Source organism: Artemia sp. Qi Xiang Cuo, chromosome 10, assembly GCF_049724085.1.
Source record: "Artemia sp. Qi Xiang Cuo chromosome 10, ASM4972408v1, whole genome shotgun sequence".
Lineage (NCBI taxonomy): Eukaryota > Metazoa > Arthropoda > Branchiopoda > Anostraca > Artemiidae > Artemia > Artemia sp. Qi Xiang Cuo.
The window spans coordinates 71585169-71599756 of NC_142803.1; the positions used below are offsets into that span (position 1 = coordinate 71585169).

A 14588-nucleotide genomic window follows, 5' to 3' on the forward strand; every position below is an offset into this window, starting at 1 on the left:
AACTTCTTATATCCGATCAAATGAGCCATCTTTTGATCTTCTGGGATCACGGGTTTTATACAATCACCCCTGAAAAAAAAAAAAAATGCACGCATCCTTATAAGAAATCTGGCAATAAAAGCCTAATTCCACATTTTTCGTATATAGGAGATTGAAACCTCAACAGTAGGTTCCTGTGATATGCTGAATCTAATGGTGAGATTTTCATTAAGATAGATTGGCTTTTTGGGGGTGCCCCCTTTCGAAAATGGGGCAAATTCTCTCGGGCTCGTAACTTTAGATGGGTAATATTAAACTTAACGAACTTTAGATATATGGAATAAAAATAAAAATTAAATTCTTTGATATGCCTATCAAACAGTTAGTGGTAACGAACTGTAAGTAAGGAGCGATCCGGCTCAATAGTAACCAAATCTCGAAAAAACGGAATTTTGATACCAGTTGATGCATCAAAAGAATCGGATTTTTATACTGATTTCAAATATATAAGTTTCATCACGTTTAGTGTTACCCATCAAACGTTACGAGCCTGAAAAAAATGACTTATTTTTGAAAAAGGGGGAAACACCCCTAACAATGATAGAATCTTAATGAAAATCAAAATATCATATTCAGCATGTCAGAAAAACCTACTATAGAGGTTTCAAGCTCCTATCTGCAAAAATGTGGAATTTTATATTTTTGGCCAGAAGAAAGATCACGGATGCGTGTTTATTTATTTTTTTTTCCCCAGGGGTGATTATATCGATCCAGTGGTCCTAGAATATCGCGAGAGGGCTTATTCGAACGGAAATTAAAAGTTCTAGTGCCCTTTTTAAGTGACCAAAAAATTGGAGGGCACCTAGGCCCCCTCCCACGCTCATTTTTCTAAAAGTCACCCGATCAAAATTTTGAGATAGCCATTTTGTCAGCATAGTCGAAAATTTAATAAATATGTCTTTAAGGATAATTTAATTCCGCACAGTCCCCAGGGGAAGGGCTGCAAGTTATGAACTTTGCCCGTTGTTTACATACAATAGTATTGGTTATTGGGAAGTACACAGACATTTTCAGGAGGGTTTTTTTCTGGTAAGGGGGGGGGGGAGATTAGAGGAGGTGGTTACATGGTAGGATCTTTCCATGGAGGATTTTATCATTGGGGAAGGGACGTTTCTATGAAGGGATTGCTCGATTTCCCAGCATTATTTAACAAATGACCAGAAATTAAATAAAAAAACAGGTTTTTTCAACTGAAAGTAAGGAGCAGCATTAAAACTTAAAACAAACAGAATTTACTAAGTATATGAGGGGATCCACCCCCAAGTCAATACCTTGCTCTTTACGCTAAAGTTTTTTTTGTACTTTCAAAAGAGCTGTCTATTCTAACTAAACGGCCTTTGTGATTCTGGGATAATTCTGAAAGAATTGGAACAAAATTCGAACTTTAGCGTGGTATTGAGCGTGGTAAGAGCGAGGTATTGACTAGGGGGCGTACGGCGTACCCCCTCATATACGTAGTAAATTCTGTTCATTTTGAGTTTTAATGTTGCTCCTTACTTTCAGTCGAAAAAACCTGTTTTCTTATTTAATTAATTAAAAATACTTTTCCCACAAGATAAGTTTTTCAAAGAAAAGTAAAGAACTCCATTAAACAAAAAATGCGCAAAAATAAAATCAAATAATCTACCAAGCGTGAAACTACCATAAATCAGCATCGATAAATAAATGAAACTCAAAACGAACAGAAATTACAATAAATAACCAAGTCAAACTCAAAACGAGCAGAAATTAACAGAAGTTGGGCTCAAAACCCCTATGCCTTCCCAAGGCCAAAACATAATTTGCACTTTACTGAAAAAAATATAAATGTTTTTACTTTTTAAACTTTAATAAATCAAATAATATTAACATTTTGATTACTAAATATCAGTATATTTATATTAAACTGACAATGCACCTTCATTTGTATTTTTTTTCAGTAAAGTGCAAATTATGTTCTGGCCTTGGGAAGGCATAGGGGTTTTCAGGAATAGGGGCTATCTCTAAACTTTGATTGAATGTTTTTGGGGAAATGGTGGGCTTGAGAGGGGGGCTAATTATCTCTACTCACTTTCGACTATTAAAAAGGGCAATTTCAATTTTGAATCAAATGAGCCCTTTTTGAAATTCTACAACAACTTTTCTATATAAACCTTATATGCCCCCAGGGCATAACTTACAACCCTTGAACTGAGGGCTCTGAGGGGGTTATCATCCTAAAAGACCTAATTTCCAGAAATTTCAACTACGTTGAACAAAATGGATATCTCAAAATTTTGATGGATGTGTTTGGGAAAATGGTGGGCGTGAGTGGGGGGTTTGTTGCCCTTCAAACATTTTCGACTATTAAAAAGGGCACTAGCCCGTTCAATTTCTAATTGAATGAGCCCTTTTTGAAGTTTCTACAACAGCGGTTTCTATAAAACCTTATATGCCCCCAGGACACAACTTACAACCCTTGCCCTGAGGGCTGTGGGGGGAGGGGTTGTCATCCTTAAAGACCTAATTTCTAAAACTTTCAACTACGTTGAATAAAGTGGCTATCTAAAAATTTTGATTGTATGTGTTTGGGGAAAAGATGGGCGTGAGAGGGGGGTTAGTTGCCCTCAAATCACTTTTAACTATTAAAAAGGGCACTAGCCCTTTGAATTTCCAGTCGAATGGACCTTTTTTCAAGTTTTTAGAACAAATATTTCAATAAAAACCTTATATTCCCCAAGGGTATAACATGTAACCCTTGCCCTGGAGACTCTGGGGGAAGCGTCCTGCTCAACGGTATAGTTTCCTGAACTTTAAACTGAGTGGAACAAAATGGCTATCTCAAAATTTTGATTGGATATGTTCGGGGAAATGGTGGGCGTGGAACGGGTGTTAGTTGCCCTCCATTTACTTTCGACTATTAAAAAGGGCACTAGCCGTTTCAATTTCCAATTGAGTGAGTCCTTTTTGAAGTTTCTATAACAGAGCATTCTGTAAGAACCTAAATGCCTCCGGGGGAAAGTTTAGCCACCACGCCCTGAGGGTTGTATGGAAGGGTCTGTTATCCTCAAAAGCCTACCTTCCAGAACTTTCAACTAAGTTGAATAAAATGGCTATCTCAAAATGTTGATTGGATGTGTTCGGGGAAATTGGGCGTGAGAGGGGTGTTAGTTGCCCTCGAATCACTTACGACTATTAAGAAGGGCACTAGCCCTTTGAATTTCCAATCAAATGAGCCTTTTTTGAAGTTTCTACGACAACGCTTTCTATAAAAAACCTTATAAGCCCCCAGGACATAACTTACAACCCTTGCCCTGAGGGCTGTGGGGGATTGTCCTCCTCAAAAACATAATTTCTATCTGGAAATCAACTACGCTGAACAAAATGGCTATCTAAAAATTTTATTGGATGTGTTTCAGGAATTGGTGGGCACGGAAGGGGTTTTAGTTGCCTTCCAATCATTTTCGACTATTAAAAAGGGCACAATCCACTCCAATCTCCAATCGAATAAGCCCTTTTCGAAGTTTCTACGACAACCCATTTATAAAGTGCCCTGATATGGAAAAAAAACAATAAATTGTGCTAACATCGTTCTTTACTTAGGCAGCGCGATTGCGTTGCCTATGATTGCTATCAAAACTCAGTTTTTAAGAGTTTCGGCTAATATTGAGCCGCGTCGCTTTTGCTTCCAATTAAATAAAAAAACAGTTTTTCAACTGAAAGTAAGGAACAACATCAAAACTTAAAACGAACAAAAATTAATATCTACATGAGGGGGTTGCCCCGTCCCCAACACTTCGCTCTTCAAGCTAAAGTTTTCAGCACTTTAAAAAAGCTACTTATTGTTGTAATTAAACGACCCTTGTGTTTCAGGTATCGTTTTTAAAGAATTAGAGCGTAATGAGTGAGGTATTGGAGAGGGGGCAAACCCACCTCATATACATAATAATTTTTTTTCGTTTTAAGTTATAATGTTGCTCCTTGCTTTCAGCTGAAAAAACTTCTTTTTTTTTATTTAACTTCAGGTCGTTTTTAAATAACGCCAAGATATCTGGCTCTACCTCCACGGAAAAATATCCCTCTCAACTTAAATATCCTCTCGACACTTCAATCCCGGCAAAAATTTACCCCGGACAGTAACCCTTAAAATCTCCACGCGTGAAATTAAATCGGTAAAGCGAAAGCAAGATATATACAGACATTTTTTATAGGAATTCTGGCAAATCCCCCAGTGTAAAATTTCCCCTGGAAAGTTCACCCCCTGGAAACTTCCCTATCCATGAAAAATTCTACTCTTGCAAAATCCCCGCAGCGGAAAATTTGTCCTCCCCTCCCCAACCGAAAAATGTATGATTACTTCCCAATAACAAATACTATACGTAAACAATGGATCAATCAATCAATCGATTTATTCAATCAATAAACTTAACAAAATATACTTCAATATAAACTCCCCCGTAAGGTTCTATGGCCAGGAAAAAAACAGGGGAGAAACAAAATGAAGCAAATACATAAAAAACAAAAACATTTTCAGCATCATACATTCACCTTTAAGAGACTCAACACAAGAAAAAAAATAAATAAACAAAAAAATAAACAAAAAAAAAAAACAAGAAAAAAACATCATAAAATACAAAGATCCACATAAAAAAAGAAGAGAGAAAAAAAAAATCAAAAAATCAAAAACTAAACAGGGGACTACCAAGTAATCAATTTATTCCGTGTGTGGACTACCATATGATCAGTTAATCAATCAATGTATTCACCAAGTATATTTACGACAAAAACACTTCGATAAAGAACCCCCCGTAAAGCTGTATGACCAGGAAAAAAACAGGGGAAAAACAGAACTGGCATAAATACTAGAAAAAAAAGTATTTTCAACATAATGCATTTCAACCTTTCAAAGACTCAACACACACACACACACACACACACAACAAAACAAAAAAGAGACAAAAACAATAATTAAAAGACCCAAACAAAAAGCGATTTTTATGAGACCTCACCCCCACCCCCGAACAAAAAAAAAAAGATGTATGACAATCCTATAAATTAAACCAAATTCCAAAAATATAATTGAAACCAAGCCACAAAAAATAATAGACAAACGCAGTACCCCTCACAACAAACGTTTCCAACCCAGGCTAGTCACGCCCTCCCCCCCCCCGAAAAAATAATAATAAAATTAAAAAAATAATAATAAATTTAAACATGAAAAATCAAGACATTAAAATTTTTTTTTAAATTCTTTTGAAACTACCAAACGAGTGACATTCTTGAGCTGACTCAGGTAGGCTATTCCAAACGATATGACAAGCAGTTAATGGATTAAAGTCAGACCTCACAGATGGAGTAAATAAAATATTAATATTCCTTGAATTGCGAAGATGATGCGAAGACCTATGAGCGACGAAAGAAGGAGTAATTTGAAGGACTGTGGGAACATCACCCTGAATTTGATGAAAAGTGAAAGACGCGCACGAAAGAATGTAGAGAGACTGCAAATCAAGTAATGGGCTAGTTGGGTTAGCTGTAGAACAATTTGTTTCCTGTATAAGCCTTCTTGCCTTATCATATAACTTAGAAAGTGGTTTGAAAAAAGAAAAGAAAGTTGAAATCCATATTGTTGGGAAATAAGAGACGTAGGACTGAACTAAGCAATGGAGCAGAATTTTTAAAACTGATGCAGGAAAAAAGTGTTTTAGCTACCTCAAAATTTCAAGATTCCTTGAGATCTTCATATTAATTAGTCCAATATGATGCTTAAATGAAAGGTTTTCATCGAGAAGAATACCGAGAAATCGGACATATCGTTCCTTAGGTCTACTGAGAGAGCCCCTTGAAAGTTAACTTAGGATATTAGTTAACTCAGGGCACGCCAGAGAAATACGGGAAAAAATTAGAAAACTTGACTTAGCAACATTTAGGGCAAGGCAACTTGCATCAAACCAAAGAAAAACTCTCTCGAAAAGGTCAACTAATTTGGGAAGCATCTCAGACTCAGTTCCTACTACAGTACCAATGGTACTGTCATCAGCAGAAGCAAAGAGAGTGTCAATATCCTGAAACCATGGATTTTTTTTTTAGCATAGAACGATTCAGGATGATATAGGTGACAGCTTACTTTAGGTTTTCAAACCTTAACCGCAACTATAAGGTCATTAACATAAACCAAAAACAGGAATGATCCAAGAAGAGAGCCTTGAGGAACACCAAACTCAACTTCAGACGAAAAGCGGAAAAGGGAGTCTACGGAGATAGTTCTACCTGACAAATAGGAATCAAACCAAGCATGAGCCTGTCCTCTTACACCATTGTGTGATAGCTTATACAGCAGAATCTCATGAGTTAAAGAGTCAAAAGCCTTACGGACATCTAGGAATATAGCTGCAGGAATCAAACCAGAGTCAAGCGCGGTGTAGAGAAAATTTAAAAGAGTTACACACGCATGCTCCGTAGAATGTTTAGCTCGGAAGCCAAACTGAAAATCATAAAAAAATCTTTTAGCCTCTAGAAAAGCAAGTAGACGGGAAAGCATGGTGTTTTCAAAAATTTTGCTAAAAACAGACAGCAAAGATATAGGACGATAATGGGCTGGATCACTTCTTGGTCCACCTTTAAATAAAACAATTACTCTAGCTCGCTTAAGAGAACTGGGGAAAATCCCATTTTCAAAAGAAAGATTTATAAGCTTTGTCAATGGAGAAATAATGGAAGGAAAAATGAATTTAACTACCATAGTTGGAATACAGTCAGGGCCAGACGACGAAGAACCCTTTAAGCTATTTACAATCCTGGCTACTTCAACCTCAGAGGCAGGATATAACACCATCAGATTTGAGACAAGGCGGACCAAGATAAGATTTGTAATCTGGTTGTGACTGTGAAGACCTGACTGAAGAAGCAGTGGTTTTCTCAATATTGGAAAAATAAGATGTAAATGCTTCTTGAACAGATGAAATACCCTCAACAACCACATCACCAACTACAAGACTTGGAGGGATAGAAGGAGCCTGAGAAGAACGCTTCAGGACGGAATTGATCACTTGCCAGGTTTTTCGAATATCATTCTCACAATCCGAGAATTTTTTGGAATAATAAAGGAATTTAGCCTTCCGGCATAGAAAATTGAAAACATTCCTGTAGAGCTTGAATCGCTGAAGACTTGCATCATTCAAAGATGATTTCGCTCACTTAAAAGCTTTGCAAAGCTTATTTCTTCTTCTCCAACTCTTTAGAAGACCAGGGTTCATCCGTGGGTTAAGAGGAATAAATATTTTTGACCTAGAAGTAAAGGGAGACAGAGCACATACGTCAAAAATAGACTCCTTTACTGACTCATAAAAGGAATCAAACTTTGAACAAAAATCATTATCGTCACCAAAAACATTTCATGTCTTCTAAGCTAAATGAGATCTAAGATGGATCAATTCATTCAAGCTAAACCTAAAAGAAACTTAAGAAGATGCTAGAATTTCCCTATTCAGTGTTTTTTCAAGGATAAAACTGGAAAATACAGGAAAATGGTCTGAAATATCACTCACTACAACAGAATTCCGAACCAAATTAAGTGACGAAAAAATATTATCAATTAAAAACGCTGACGTATCAGTTACACGTGTCGGAGTACAGGTTGTTGGTAGAACCCCAGCAGCAAGCATATCTGATAGAAAATCTACCTTAGTAGAAGACGTCATGTCAATTAGATTTAAGCTAAAGTCTCCTATTATTACAAGTTCACATGGACGTCTGCCTATCAAATCCAAGACCTCATCAAGGACCTGAAGAAAAGAAGGGACTGATCCACTGGGAGATCTATAAACATTACCAATCATCAAAACCTTATTTTTAATTTAATTTCAATAAACTGGGATTCAAAATCCTCTTCGTCATTCCTTGACAGATCGCTTCGAACAGTATAGGGAAAAATGTCAGAAATATACATTACTAGTCCACCCTTTGCCATCCTTCTGCGATTTAGTATATGTAAAAGCATTTCATTGCTATAATTAAGAAAAGTCTCACATAATCCGATAACATTGGGTCGTCCATCAAAGACTATCTCCCTCAACTGAGCAATCCGTGACCATAAAACCTGAGTAAAAAGTTAAAGGAAGAAAAAATGATTACCTCGTCTTGTAGCCCTCTTTAAATCACAAACATGTCTATTATTTATTCATTGGGAAACATTTAGGGAGTGTATTTAAATTTGATCAATAGAATTATTAATAATGCTAAAAAGATCTAAGGGGTTTATTTGTAATTGAAGTAAACGCCCATCAAGGGAGTATTAATCCCCGGAGCCTGAATTAGAAAAATTCATATAACTTACGGAGACTATGTATCAAACCTGCATTGCAAAACACACAGAATAAAATAAATAAAAATAACAAAGAGGCTATAAATAAAAACAAAAAATAAAAATAAATAAATAAGTAAAATCACAACAATCATACCAATACTGCAATACTGCAAGATACTAAACATACCTAAAAAAACGAAAACACACACACACAAAAAACAGCTTATTTAAAAAAAAAAAAAAAAAAAAAAAAAAAATCATAACTTCTAATACTAAATGCAATCAGCAATAGACCCTATTTTCTTTATTGCTGACCCTACACTATGCTTTGCCAATATCTGACCCAGATCTGACAACGCATTACGCGGACCGTAAATGCCTTTAGCCTCATTCAAACTGTCCCGACGACGCTTTGTTAGAGACTCCGATATAAAAATACCAGTAGATGCAAGTCTAGCTTTTGCTTTAAACACTTTTCGGGCTGCATCTTTGCTTGAAAATTTAACAATGATCGGAGAAACTCTAGTAGAACTTTCTTCAGTCTGTGGGGCCTGATTATTCAGGCGTAGACGGTACACATTGATCAGATCAGAAGGCGAGAGTTCAGTCAGAGACATTTTGCTTCAGAATTTGAAGTATTGCCGTGCGACTTTCCACACTGGGTAACTGTTTGGCCCCATGAAATACAAGGCTGTCGAGTAGGGACTCCTGATCAAAATCATCCAGCTTTGTTTCAATTCGAATTATTCTGTCATCGAGGTTCTCAATTTGAGTTCTCAGACCCTTTAAAGCCTGCTCAATTTTCGCAAACTTCGGATTAAACTCGAGTGTGACTGCATCATAAACCTAGCTGATTATTAGCTCAGCATGCTCTTTCATTGACCTTGCACCATTAAATTTTTCAGTTCTTTTTTGTGTTATATTATCAAACAAATCACTTTTTGTCTTCTCTAGCTTGGAATCTAATTGCAAATAATTGCTTATAAATTGGGGCAACCGTAGAAGAAACTAAGGGGGACACTACATTAATTCTTGCTTTCAGTGATAAAAATGTTTTCAAAAGAATCCGGTAAATTTCAGGAGTATTTGCAAGCTCGACAAATACTTTTTTAACAGCAGGTGAGGATGAATCAGTCGTTTTAGGGTAGTATTTTTGAAGATTCGCATCAATGAGCCTGAATTCATCGTAACTTCCGTAGCAAAAAACTAGGTCCGTAGGCTTCCCTTTTGAGTCCTTTCCATTCTGAATAACTCTTACTGGCCAAAGGGGGTAGTTCTTGAATTTAGCCAGCGCAACATCAAACTGCTCGAAACGCTGCATAATTATTAAAAATCTGTTTAGAATGAGCCGATAAACAAGACAAAAACCTTATCTTTAAGTGAGGGCCGAGCCTCACTAATGCATTTGAGTGGATTTCAAATCCAACCTGTGTGAAGTCGGACCACCTGCCTTGACTGCACGGTACTGACAGTGCACGTTAATTCACAGGCCTTAAAACTGCCAATTTTACACTAAAATAGTCCTTCGAAATAAGATAAAATAATCAAATATAGTCAATAACAATCCAAAAATCCAAGTTATCAGCTATCAATACAATAAACAGCTGATTTATCGTGATGCACTCAATCGCAATTGCGCAATATAACAAAGCATAAAAGTTAATCCGATTGGCTTCAAAAAACTAGTTCTTTCCAGTTCAGAGACTGAATTGGTACGGATAATTTTATAACTTATAGATCTTTCCCGAGAAGCTGCGGGAGTGGTCATATTTTCTCCAAAGACAATGATTGGGTCTTTCAACTATGCTGAACAAAATTGCTATTTTGATCGGGCGATTTTGGGAAAAAAGGGGATGGGAAGGGGTCTAGTTGCCTTCCAATTTTTTGGTCACTTAAAAAGGGCGCTAGAGCTTTTCATTTCAGTTAGAATGAACCCTTTCCTGACGTTCTAGACCCATTGGATCGATACTATCACCCATGGGGAAAATAAAAACAAAAACAAACAAACAAATAAATAGGCATCCGTGATATTTCTTCTGGCAAAATTTACAAAATTTTACATTTTTGCAGATAGGAGCTTGAAACGTTAACAGTAGGGTACTTTGATGCGCTGAATCTGATGGTGTGATTTTCATTAAAAATTCTATGACTTATAGGGGGTCTTTCTCGCTTTTTTTGACAATCAAATTAATTTTCTCAGGTCCATAGCTTTTGGTGGGTAAGACTAAACTTAATGAAACTTGCATATTTGGAATCAGCATAACAAGCCAAATATTGTGATATATCTGTTGGTGTCAAAATTCTGTTTTTTAGACTTTTGGATACTATTGGGCCGGGTCGCTCCATACTTACAGTTCGTTGCCACGAACTGTTTGAAAGAAAAAAAAAATACAAACTTGGAAAGTGACGCTAAGACAAAATAGTGTTTGTATAAATGGCGAGAGAGAGAGAGAGAGAGAGAGAGAAAAAAAAGAACTTGCCACTGCTCTTTACCCAGGTGTCACTATGACGAAAATCAGGAATGTCCTTTAGAACCTCCTCAAAGCTGTCTATTATGTTTATCAAGTCCATAATTTCATCTCATTTTCTAATTGTACCCCTTCTTTGATGGATAGAAAATACATTTCCTGACTATCTTGGGCTTTCTAAGCCTTTCCATTTCTGGATAGAAGCCATTTCCGCAATGGAATATTAGGTACATTGAAAAGCGGGGGGAGAATTTGACAGCTAGGACTTTCTATTAACACATCACGTAAGTTCATTTCGCTATATGGTTAGCACGAAAGCGGAAATGGTCTGATTACTTGTCAAAATGATATTTTAATAGTGCTAAATATTGAAAACTATCTCTACAATCCTACATTATTCCCGGAATACACTAGGGCCTCTTCTGAGAAATTTGGCGATCCCTCTTTAACCATCGCTTCAACGGATTGCTGTTTTCGTACCATTTTTCAAATTTTAGGGGGCGCGAGTGTAACCCTTTCCTCTGCATGACGATTTTTTTCACCAGGCTTACAATTTAAGGTAGATAAGAAGAATATTATACGCAAACTTTTGGATATTTTAATATATTTTTTTATATAGAGTTTGTAAAAAATTCAATTTTTTTAAAATTTTTTTTAATCAGCTGTAAACCTTAGGGGGAAGGAAAGGGTCCGTGTGTGTGGGGATTTTCTTCATCTGTCAGTGTTTGTGTAATATTACAATGGCATGGCAGTAAATGGCGTTAACTATTATAGATTTTCTAATTTTTTGGAGAACAAAAATAAAAAAATTAAATAAAATTATATATTTTCCAAATGATAAGCACTATTTTAGTATATTTCAAGATATTCTGATACGGTTTTTAAGTTAATTTTTTTTTAGACTGGAATTGAGGAGCAACATTAAAACTTTAAACGAACAAAAATTATTCTGTACACAAGGAGGGCTTGCCCCATCCTTATTCCTTGCTCTTTACGCTAATGTCTTAAAAATTATTTTAAAAATGCTCCTCATCCACATTTATCGGCCCTTTCGATTCTAGAGTCATGTTAAATAATTTTGACAAAAAGTAAACTTTAGCGTAAATGTCAATGTCAGTAAATAATCCAATTTTAATTGTAATGTTTAATAGTATTTTATCTTTAATTTATATAGGCTGGACAATTGTCACAATAATGATATTAAAACGTGTGATTATGTTGCAGGTGTGAAGGTGGCCTTTTACTTTGTGTTACATCAAATTCATTTATACTTAAGCCTAAGAGAAAAATAGCTGTCTCCATCTTAGATTTTGTGTCCTATACCTATCAGTCACTTTTAAGTGGCCTATTGACAACAAGGGAAGATTATCCTTTGATTAGTAGGGACTCGAGGTCACTCTTTCCTTATTCAAAGTCTATTATTGCTTGCTCGCAGTGACAACTCAAAATTGATTAAAGAAAAGATGAACGTTGTTTCCTGCTGGCTGGAAAATTAGGGATTTGTAACTTCAAAAGTGACGAAACAGTTTTGTTAAAATATGATCTTTTAGATCTGAATTCTCTTAGAGCTGAATTATATATATATATATATATATATATATATATATATATATATATATATATATATATATATATATATATATATATATATATATATATATATATATATATATATATATATATATATATATATATATATATATATATATATATATATATATATATATATATATATATATATATATATATATATATATATATATATATATATATATATATATATATATATATATATATATATATATATATATATATATATATATTAAAAGCAAAATAAATAAAAAAATAGGCTTAGGCTAGAGCTGGGGACTTTTACTGGCCAATGGTAACGAACTTATCTATTATTGGTTTAATCCCCGTAGTAGCTCAATATTTGTAGGCATAAATATATAATGTGTCGAAGGTAATAGGCTTGAAATTGTCTGTGCAGGATTTTGACTCTTGTTTATAGAAGAGCATCGCCAAGTGCTGACCTTACTGATTGTGTTATTATTAACTGAAGATACAAGATACCAGGGTATATAGGAGTGCTGTTATTGATGTTAAAAGTAAAAATCACCATCTAGAATTGTCTAGGGTGAATTTAAAGCTAAAACTTTCGAAGGGTAACTATCTGTCTGGGAAGATATGACGTCGGTAGACTCCAGGATGATAATTTGAGATAAACTTTCCAGGAACAGTTGAATACTAAATCGGAGGGTTTAAAGTTTGACAATGTAGTGAAGTTGCTGGTGTTGTTTTAGGGGACAAAGTTAGGAACGCAGCTAGGAATATTAGTAAAAATGCTTTATGTTTAAGAGAGGAGAACGGGCTTGTACAAGAATTCTCATGAGTGAAAAGTCATATGAAAATAAGAGGAATGCAAAGAAAGTAAAGAAAGCATTGAAATCTGAATTAAAGAGGTGTGAAGCGGAGGCCATGGATAGAATTGCTGAGGATCTGGAAGATAAACCTAGACGGCCTAACAGTAAAATACTATTGTACTCCTATGTTCATAATTTGAGAGGGAGTAGTCAAACTAGACTTGTCCCAGTTAAAGATAGGAGCGGGGCCACAATTAGCGATAAGGAAAGGGTTAAAGAGAGATGGACACAATATTTTGAAAATCTACTAAACCGGGATAGAGCTACAGGAAAAAGATGTAGAGGAAAATGGAAAAGGTTTTGACACCTTGGATTAAAAGGAAGATTTTTTTTTTGAGGAAGAAATAGTGACAGTACTAAAAGGATTAAAAAAATTAAAAGACCCCAGGTTTCGATAGTTTGGTAAATAAGTTTCTTGACAACGGTGTCTATGAGGTTAGAAATAAGCTACTGAAGATTATGAATATGGTTTTTGAAAGAAGTACTTAGCGATTTTAGGAAAACACTGATTAAACCCCTGTATAAGAAAGATGATAAGAGAGTGTGGTAATTGTAGAGGCATTAGCCTCGTTTTTATTACTTTGAGAGGAATTAGCCTGGTTTTATTACTTTTTTTCAGTTTTTATTATTTTAAAAAGTAGAGTATGACAAAGAGGCAAGCTGTAGCGTAAAGAGCGAGGCGTTAAGGAGGTGACAGCCCATTTCATATACGGAATAATTTCTGTTCTTTTTAAGTTTTAACGTCGCTGCTTACTTTCAGTTAAAAAACATGTTTTGTTATTTAACTTCTGAATGTTTTTTTCAGGTAATGGCGGAAATCCCACCTAAGTGGAAACATTTTTCCTGGACGTCCCCTCTCCACCCATCCCGAATTGAAAGTTTCTCCGGGCAAACTTTACCCACGAAGAATATCTCCCTGTGATAACTTCCCCATGGAACATTTTTCCCGGCGAGAATTCCCCTAAGAAGAAATTCTCCCGTGAACTTCTTCTTATCCCTTTATGGAAAAATCTTCCAGAGAATTCTAACCCTGCTGAAAATTTCTCCCGGGCAAGTTCACCAGAACATCTTCACGTATAAAAAAAAGTCGCCAAATAGAAAGTAAGACGATATAAACGGACTTCTTACATGAATCCCGGTCAATTTCCCCCGGTGCAAAATTTCCCCTAGAAAGTTCACCCCTAAGAACTTCCCTTTTAACGGAAAACTCTCTTAGTTGGAAATATTCTTCCCCCACGTAAAATCACTCCCCTCAAAAAATATTTGTATACTTCCCAATAACCAGTAATATATATAAACAATGGGCAAAGTTCAGTGCTTATAGCCCTTCCCCCTTGGGGCGTGGTGGTCAAGTCATTCTCAAAGACATAGTTATTAGATATTTCGACTATACTG

At 35.5% G+C, this 14588-nt stretch overlaps 1 protein-coding gene and 1 pseudogene across 1 annotated transcript in view; one reads left to right on the plus strand and one right to left on the minus strand.

Annotated features, from left to right (window-relative positions):
* Nucleotides 1-14588, plus strand: part of Ets65A (DNA-binding protein D-ETS-3) — an 84334-nt gene that overhangs the window by 14939 nt on the left and 54807 nt on the right. The gene's annotated exons all lie outside the window — the stretch shown is intronic.
* Nucleotides 8575-9623, minus strand: LOC148948130 (uncharacterized; annotated as a pseudogene).